Source organism: Pituophis catenifer, unplaced genomic scaffold (genome assembly GCF_029215685.1).
Source record: "Pituophis catenifer annectens isolate HBS135680 unplaced genomic scaffold, rPitCat1.0.hap2 SCAF_9, whole genome shotgun sequence".
NCBI classification, from domain to species: Eukaryota; Metazoa; Chordata; class Lepidosauria; order Squamata; family Colubridae; genus Pituophis; species Pituophis catenifer.
In genome coordinates this window covers 29,772,469-29,781,560 of record NW_027256889.1, presented here as the reverse complement: position 1 = coordinate 29,781,560, position 9,092 = coordinate 29,772,469, and positions in this window count along the sequence as shown.

The following is a 9,092-nucleotide window of genomic DNA, read 5'->3' as shown; positions in this document are numbered from 1 at the left end:
CACTCCTTCGTTGCCCGGGCGGTGTGTTTGGGATCATTGTCATGCTGAAAGACCCAGCCAAGTTTCATCTTCAATGCCCTTGCTGATGGAAGGAGGTTTGCACTCAAAATCTCACGATACATGGCTCCATTCATTCTTTCCTGTACACGGATCAGTCGTCCTGGTCCCTCTGCAGAGAAACAACCCCAAAGCATGATGTTGCCACCCCCATGCTTCACAGTAGGTATGGTGTTCTTTGGATGCAACTCAGCATTCTCTCTCCTCCAAACACGACGAGTTGTGTTTTTACCAAACAGTTCTACTTTGGTTTCATCTGACCATATGACATTCTCCCAATCCTCTTCTGGATCATCCAAATGCTCTCTAGCAAACTTCAGACGGGCCTGGACATGTACTGGCTTAAGCAGGGGGACACATCTGGCACTGCAGGATCTGAGTCCCTGGTGGCGTAGTGTGTTACTGATGGTAGCCTTTGTTACACTCAGGGCTGTGGAGTCGGGAGATAAATGTTCCGACTCCGACTCCTCAGTTTTTTGTACTTCCGACTCGGACTCCGACTCCAGGTACCCAAAATTGACTCCGACTCCTCGACTCCGACTCCACAGCACTGGTTACGCTGGTCCCAGCTCTCTGCAGGTCATTCACTAGGTCCCCCCATGTAGTTCTGGGATTTTTGCTCACCGTTCTTGTGATCATTTTGACTCCACGGGGTGAGATCTTGCGTGGAGCCCCAGATCGAGGGAGATTATCAGTGGTCTTGTATGTCTTCCATTTTCTAATTATTGCTTCCACAGTTAATTTCTTCACACCAAGCTGCTTGCCTATTGCAGATTCAGTCTTCCCAGCCTGGTGCAGGTCTACAATTTTGTTTCTGGTGTCCTTCGACAGCTCTTTAGTCTTCACCATAGTGGAGTTTGGAGTGTGACTGTTTGAGGTTGTGGACAGGTGTCTTTTATACTGGTAACAAGTTCAAACAGGTGCCATTACTACAGGTAATGAGTGGAGGACAGAGGAGCCTCTTAAAGAAGAAGTTACAGGTCTGTGAGAGCCAGAAATCTTGCTTGTTTGTAGGTGACCAAATACTTATTTTCCACCATAATTTGCAAAGAAATTCTTTCCAAATCAGACAATGTGATTGTCTGGATTTGTTTTCTCATTTTGTCTCTCATAGTTGAGGTCTACCTATGATGACAATTACAGGCCTCTCTCATCTTTTTAAGTGGGAGAACTTGCACAATTGGTGGCTGACTAAATACTTTTTTGCCCCACTGTACCTTTAGAATATTATGAGGCCCACTCAGCAAATGGCCCTAGTCTTTTTAGATGCCCAAAAAGTTGTTGGTGTTGGTTCTTACCTTTAAAGTGCTCCATGGTTTAGGACCTGAGTACTTACGAGACCACCTACTGCAACCGATAACCTCCCACCAACCAATACGCTCTCACAGAGTAGGCCTACTCATAGTACCATCATTAAAACAATGTCATCTAGTAGTTCCAAGGGAGAGAGCCTTCTCTGTGGGGGCACTCACTCTTTGGAACAAAATACCCCCTGGAATACGAATAATCCCAGATCTTCGCACTTTCCGACGTGCCCTGAAGACCTTTCTGTTTCAACAAGCAGGGCTAGCATAAACATCTAAATTCTATGCCAAGGTCTTAGCAGATACACCAAGTTGACTCAATTTATTATTTACTGTTTATAAAAAAAAATTTTATATGTATTTGAAATCTTAATCTGTTCACCGCCCTGAGTCCTTCGGGAGAAGGGCGGTATAGAAATTCTTTTTTTTTATAATATTTTTATTAATAATAAAAAAACAAACCAACATAAATACATTAAAACAACATACAAAACGAACAAACATCAATTCAGTCCAATGACTGACTCTTAGAAGTTACTACAGCGGTGGGTTATTTTCATATTTCTATTAGTATCTGTATCTACATTCACATATTTACATAGTTATATATGTATGTATATAATTGACTCCTTATTTACTTCTATGCATTTCTATTGAATAGTCAAAAATTATCTTTATATTCCTATTTTTGCCTCCAGCCAGCTGTACCATCTTTGCCATACTAAATAGTAATCAGTATCGTCTTTCTCTTGTATTTCTTTTGTGAGCTTATCCAATTCTGCACATTCTGTAATTTTAGCTATTATTTTGTCCTCTGTGGGTAACTGTTCAGATTTCCAATGTTGGGCAAAGAGTATACATGCTGCTGTGAGGATATGGATGATCAGATATTTTATTTCTTTGGTATATTGTGCTGTGATTATTCCCAATAAAAAGATTTCCGGCCTCATTTCCAGTTTTTGTTTTTGTTTTGTGATTTCTTCAATCGTTATTTTAATTTGTTGCCAGTATTGTTTTGCCCTTCGGCATGACCACCAGAGATGATAATATGTCCCTTTCTGTGATTTACATTTCCAGCACATTGGAGATGTATTTGGGAACATCTTGGCCAAGCGCGCCGGTGGGAGGTGCCATCGGTAAAACATTTTGTAAAGGTTTTCCTTATAGGGTATAGACAATGTCATCTTATAATTTATCTTCCACAAATTTTCCCACTTATCCAGTTCAATAGCATATCCTATATTTTTGGCCCATGTTATCATATTCTCTTTGACGACCTCCTCTTCTAATTTGTATTTTAGTAGGTACTTATAAATTTTGGTAATCATTTTCTCATCTGTACTTTGTAATATTTTATCCAGTTCATTTGGTTCATTTTGGAATCCGAATTGTGCCCGATCAGTTTTGTATCTTGATTCTATTTGCATGTATGGCCACCAATCAATGTCTATACCCTGGTTTTGTAATTCTTGTCTTGTTTGTAATTCTCCTTCACTGTTCAGTAGTACTTCCGGCGGTGACGTCAGTGTGTTAGGGACGAAAGGAACGGATCTCCGTTCTCCAAGTCCCTAATATCTTCGATTTAGGAGCCGATTTAGGCACTATTGACCTCGGAGAGTCAATAGAAAAAAGGGGAAACTCCGAGGACCTCAGGGATGACAGCAATCCCCCCAAAGGTTCAGGAAACCCCCCTTAATCCTGATCGGGGAAGAACCAGCCACCCCGGCTGGCCAGAAACGTTGACAGCTGACTAAGAGGGAAGCGAAAATCAAATAAAGAAGACTTCGGTGGAAGGATCGGGAAGAAAAAGAGCTCAAAAGGTATATTTACAATCCATAACGTGAGAATCGAAGGCGGAAGAAGATAAAACTCCAACTAAGAAGCGAACCATAGCTAAACAAGCAGCGACTGAGAAATAAGCGGAGACGGATTCCATCTTGACAGTGACAGCGCACAAATTAACAACCGGTGAAATCGGAGGAAATCCAGAGGAAACCCAGGAGGAGAAAGTGATCCCAGAGAAACTTGGACTTTGGATATTTTGCTACAGAGGAGAGACGGAATTTAAGGAGAGAAAGGGATAAATTTGACAGATTTTGCCCTTTGTGGAGGTGACAACGAGGCAATCAACAAGCAGCCAATACCGGAAGAGAGAGCGGCAGAAAAACTCCGTTTAAAGTGGAAGCTAGTGACTTTTGGAGCTAAATCAAACCAACCTAAGTGGAATATTTTTCTTTGGACTTTTGGATATTTGGAGATTTGGACGAAATTTGGACAGCATTTAGACATTTGGACTTGGACTTTTTTTTTTGAAAGGTGGATGCTTTGGAGTTTTGGTGGACACTGGACACTCAATTTAAAAGTATTGGGACATTAGACCTTGGAAGTAAGGATAAGAAGGATACAAATTTGGGAAAAAAAAAAAAGAAGAGAGTGCTCTAGAAGAAGAAGAATCAATTGCAAAGTATAATTAATTGTATTAAAAGCTGATAACAAATTAGTGATTAATAAGCATAAAAAGTATTAATATTAAATGTACTGTTCTTGAAATCTCATATATAATCTTATATACCACATATACAACTGCTAACTTAGTTTTATACTTACTTTAAATATACATATACTTTAAATATATATTTATACTTAGCTTTATATTTTATCTTGGTAGTTAAATATCATATTGTTTTGCATGTTTAGTTTTGAAGAATTATATTAGACTAAGTGAATCTAGGATTGTAATCAAGGGTAATTGATATCGATAAATAGTAATTAATAATAAATTTAAAGAAGATAGTAAGTAATTAATTATAAGGACAGTTAACTGATGAATTGCTGAAGTATTAGACTTTTCCCTCCCTCCCTCCCTCCCTCTATATTTCATCCCCATGTTTAGAGAGTAATATAGGCTAAATAGCCATTAAGAATTGAAGAACTCTGTAAAACATTTAATTTAATTTAATTTAATTTCCAATTTATATACCGCCCTTCTCCCTGAGGACTCAGGGCGGTGTACAGCCAAGATAAAAAACATAGAATACAAATATTAAAACATTTAAAAATATATATAAATTTTGGCCCGAAAGTTAAGAATCACAAACTAATTAAAAGAATTTAAAAATTTCTTCTAAGCCAACCCGGCTTGCTGAAAAAGATAGGTTTTCAGGGAACGACGGAAGGCATTGAGGTCATGGATTCTTCTTATCTCCGGGGACAACTGATTCCAGAGGGTGGGAGCCCCCACAGAGAAGGCCCTCCCCCTGGGGGCCACCAGCCTACATTGTTTGGCTGATGGCACCCTGAGGAGGCCCTCTCTGTGGGAGCGCACGGGTCGATGGGAGGTCGTCGGTAGCAGCAGGCGGTCTCGGAGATAGCTAGGCCCTATGCCATGGAGCGCTTTAAAGGTGATAACCAACACCTTGAAGCGCACCCGGAAGACCACCGGGAGCCAGTGCAGCTCGCGCAGGAGCGGTGTTACATGGGAGCGCATGTAAACATTGAAAAGTAAAAGATAGAACTTATAGATAAATTTATATATAGATAGTGATTGTGTGACAAGGAAACTTATCCTAGTTGTTTACCTCCCTGGGATTACTGAAAGCCATAAATTGAATATAAATACCAAAAGAAATATAACAGCCCAAATAGTAATCAGTATATGAAACTCTGGGAGAAGATAACAAAAGAAATACTAATGGCAATTACAGGCTCAGCAATAATTACTAAATCAAGTAAGAAAATACCATCAAACCAGATGTTACTCACGGCCTCTCCAGCACAACAAAAATCAGTTGAAACTACGGAAAAAGATAAAGCAACCCCCATTCTTAGTATGCAAAACATTCACTCCGTATTAACGATGATCCAGGAAGGAAGGAATAGGATACAAGAGACCATGGCCCACAATCATGAGGAGACAAGGAAAAATCACGAGGAACTTAGGACGGATGTGGGAGAGATAAAGGATAATATTAGGAACATGGATGAGAAGATAGGAAAGATACAATAGAAAATAGAGGAAAACGAACAGAGGATTCATAAGGTGGAGGAGAGAATAGAACATACGGATAAGAGAATGGAGAAGATGGAATATAACCAAGCAGCCACAAATAAGGACCTAGAGGACTCGTTATCATATCTCGAGATGGAGAAGGCATCCTTCTATTTAAGGTTTCAGAACGTAGAAGAGCAAAAGGAGGAGGACTTAGGAGAAATCATGACTGAGATACTCTCAGAAGTGACCCAGAGGGACAAGGAAGAGATACGAAGTGGGATAGATGAAATCTATAGAGTTCACACGAACTACGCCCGGAGAAATAAGTTACCAAAAGAAATACACATTAGATTTACAAAAAAATCTTTAAAAGAAGAGATGTACAGGAGGATGAGAGAGGATACAACTATGTATAGGGGAAAAGAAATTTTAACCCTCAAACAGATACCAAAAAGGACAAGGGACCAAAGAAGGAACTACAACTTTCTAACGGCACAGTTGAATAAATTTAAAATAAAGTTCCGCTGGCTAATACTGGAGGGTCTACTAATCTCCTGGGAAGACAAAAAATATAGAATTGATAACTTAGAAAAAGCACAGGACTTTTTCGACCAACACTTCGTACTGGAGGAGGAGCAGGAGAGCAGAGAAGAAGAGGAACTTAAGAGGCAAGAGGAACAGCGGACAGAGAAAGAAGAAAGAGATCAAGAAGAGGGGAGAAGATTGGAAAGAGAAAGAATGGAGAGAGAGGGAGCGAGGGAAAAGATGCAAAGAATTACTAGAAACACAAAGACTGAAAACAACGAATAGATAAATAAAGAGAGATGGAAAGAGAGCTAAAACTTATTTCAATCAATATAAACGGACTTAATTCATCAGCCAAAAGAAAACAGACATTTACAAATCTTCAAAAGCTAGAAATAGATATCATAACACTCCAAGAAGTACATATCAAAAGACAGCATCAAAAATTATTGGACAATCAAAGATTAGGAAGACTATATGTATCTCTAGGAGACCAAAAAAAGAGAGGAGTTGTAATATATGTAAAGAAACACCTAAAAACAAAACAAATATATGCAGACACAGAAGGACGTATCTTAATAATAGAAATACAGACAGGATCCAAAACAATATTATTAGTATCTATATATGCACCCAATGGAAACCAAAATGACTTTTTTAAAAAGCTACATAATATAATCAAAGACCTGGAATACGAAACTATTTGCATGGTAGGAGACTTCAATGCAATCATGGACATAGAAAAAGACTATCGGAGTAACAAACAAAGTAAAACCAGAAAGAAAATTCTACCGGAACCTTTCAAAGACATGATCAACGAACTGCACCTACGACGTATGAAGAGAGGCAAACACACAAACAAAATAGTATACATATTACTCGAACCCACACCAGTCATGGTCTAGAATCGACATGGCCTGGATGACTTCGGACCTTAGAGAAGAAGTAAAAGATATCGAAATAGCAGCGAACACCTGGGCAGACCATAATCCCATTAAAATAGTATGGAAAGGACATCGAAAGCAAAGGAGGTGGATGATGGACACGGGAATAATAAAAGATAAGGAATACATACAGATGATTGAGAAAGAGGTTAAAATGTTCCTACAAATAAATACTAAAGAACAGAGATCGCTTCAAAACCTTTGGGACACAATTAAAGCATACATAAGAGGTCTTACAATTGCGTATATGGCAAAAAAAATAAATAAAGAGAAACAACAGTCAAGGAATAAGCTGTTAGAACAACTTAGAATATACGAACTAGAATTGCAGAAGGAACCCCACAACAAAAGAAAAAGAAAAGAAGAAAAAGAAAAATTAAATCTTACTAAACATAAAATTAATCTGATTACCCAGACAGAAATTGCATAGAAAATCAAGCTAGCAAAACAGAAACATTTTCAGCATGCAAACAAAATGGGGCGCTGGTTAGTGTATAAACTGGAAAAAGAAAGAGAAAGGAGAACAATATTTCAATTGCAGGACGAAACAGGACAAATACACCATACCAATCTAGACAAAAAACGTATAGTCAAAGATTTTTTTCAAAGTCTCTACAAGAAAGAAGAGATCCGGGATGAAGACATTAAGGAATACTTATGTAAAACAAACATTACAAAATTAGAGGAGTCCCATAGAGAAGCATTAAATAGACCAATTACGATGTCCGAGCTGGTGGAAGCAAGGAAAAAGCAGAAAAATAACAAGATTCCAGGCCCGGACGGAATACCAACGGAGTTTTACAAAAACTGTCAAAATGCAATGGATGAACTGTTACTCCAAGTCCTCAATGATGCATTATTAGAAGCAGAAATTCCCAAGTCCTGGACCGAAACCATTATTACACCAATCCCCAAAGAAGATATGGACCCCACACAAGTTAAAAATTATAGGCCGATCTCATTGCTCAATGTGGACTACAAACTCTTCATGTTGGTTATAATGCAAAGACTGAAAATAATTATTTATAAATACATACATACAGATCAGAATGGTTTTGTCCCAAGAAGACAGATCAAAAACAATATAAGAACAATTATCAATGTCCTGGAATATTACAAGAAAAGAGTTGACAAACAAGTAGCTTTAATCTTTTTAGACGCACAAAAGGCATTTGACAATCTAAATTGGAATTTCCTCATATTGCAATTAGAAGCCATGGATTTCGGTGTCAAATTTTTACATATGATTAGAAAAGTATACTCCTTCCAAACGGCCAAAATTATGATTAATGGAGATACAACTGAAAATCTGGATATACAAAAGGGTGTAAGACAAGGTTGCCCTTTATCCCCACTACTGTTCATAATTTCATTGGAAATATTACTAAATGAAGTTAGGAAAGATGCGGAAATAAAAGGTTTGAGAACACGGAAAGAAGAGTACAAATTGCAAGCCTTCGCCGACGATGTGGTATTTATAATGGAGCAACCTGAAATAACAGGAACCAAACTTTTAGCGAAGATAGAGGAATATGGAAGAGTCGCAGGGCTTAAAATTAACAAACAAAAAACTAAAGCATTAACAAAGAATTTGACAAAGGTACAGGAGACAAAACTAGAAGACAAATTAGGAATACAAATTGTAAAGAGAATAAAGTATTTAGGAATCTGACTTACTGCTAAAGCAATAACAATTAGAGAAGACAATTATAACAAATTAATGAAACAAATTAGAAAAGATCTGGAAACGTGGAACAAATTACAACTGTCATTTTTAGGGAAAATTGCATCCATAAAAATGAATATACTGCCAAGATTACTCTACCTCTTTCAAGTAACCCCAATCTGGCCAGGAAAGAACTTTTTTAAGGACCTTAATAAAATAATAAAATTTATTTGGAATGGGAAAAGGGCCAGAGTCAAAATAAAGTGTATGCAAGATACTCGGGGAAAAAGGAGGTTTAGGCCTACCGGACTGGGAGTTATATTATAAAGCAGCATCGCTAAACTGGATAAGGGATTGGATAGACCTCAAGAATAAAAGAATGCTACTACTAGAGGGCTTTGAATTACAACGCGGATGGGACGCCTTTCTGTGGGAGGGAAAGGACAAGCACCATGGATATTTCCAGCAACATATTATATTATATTATATTATATTATATTATATTATATTATATTATATTATATTATATTATATTATATTATATTATATTATATTATATTATATTATTATATTTATTATATTATATTATATTATATTATATTATA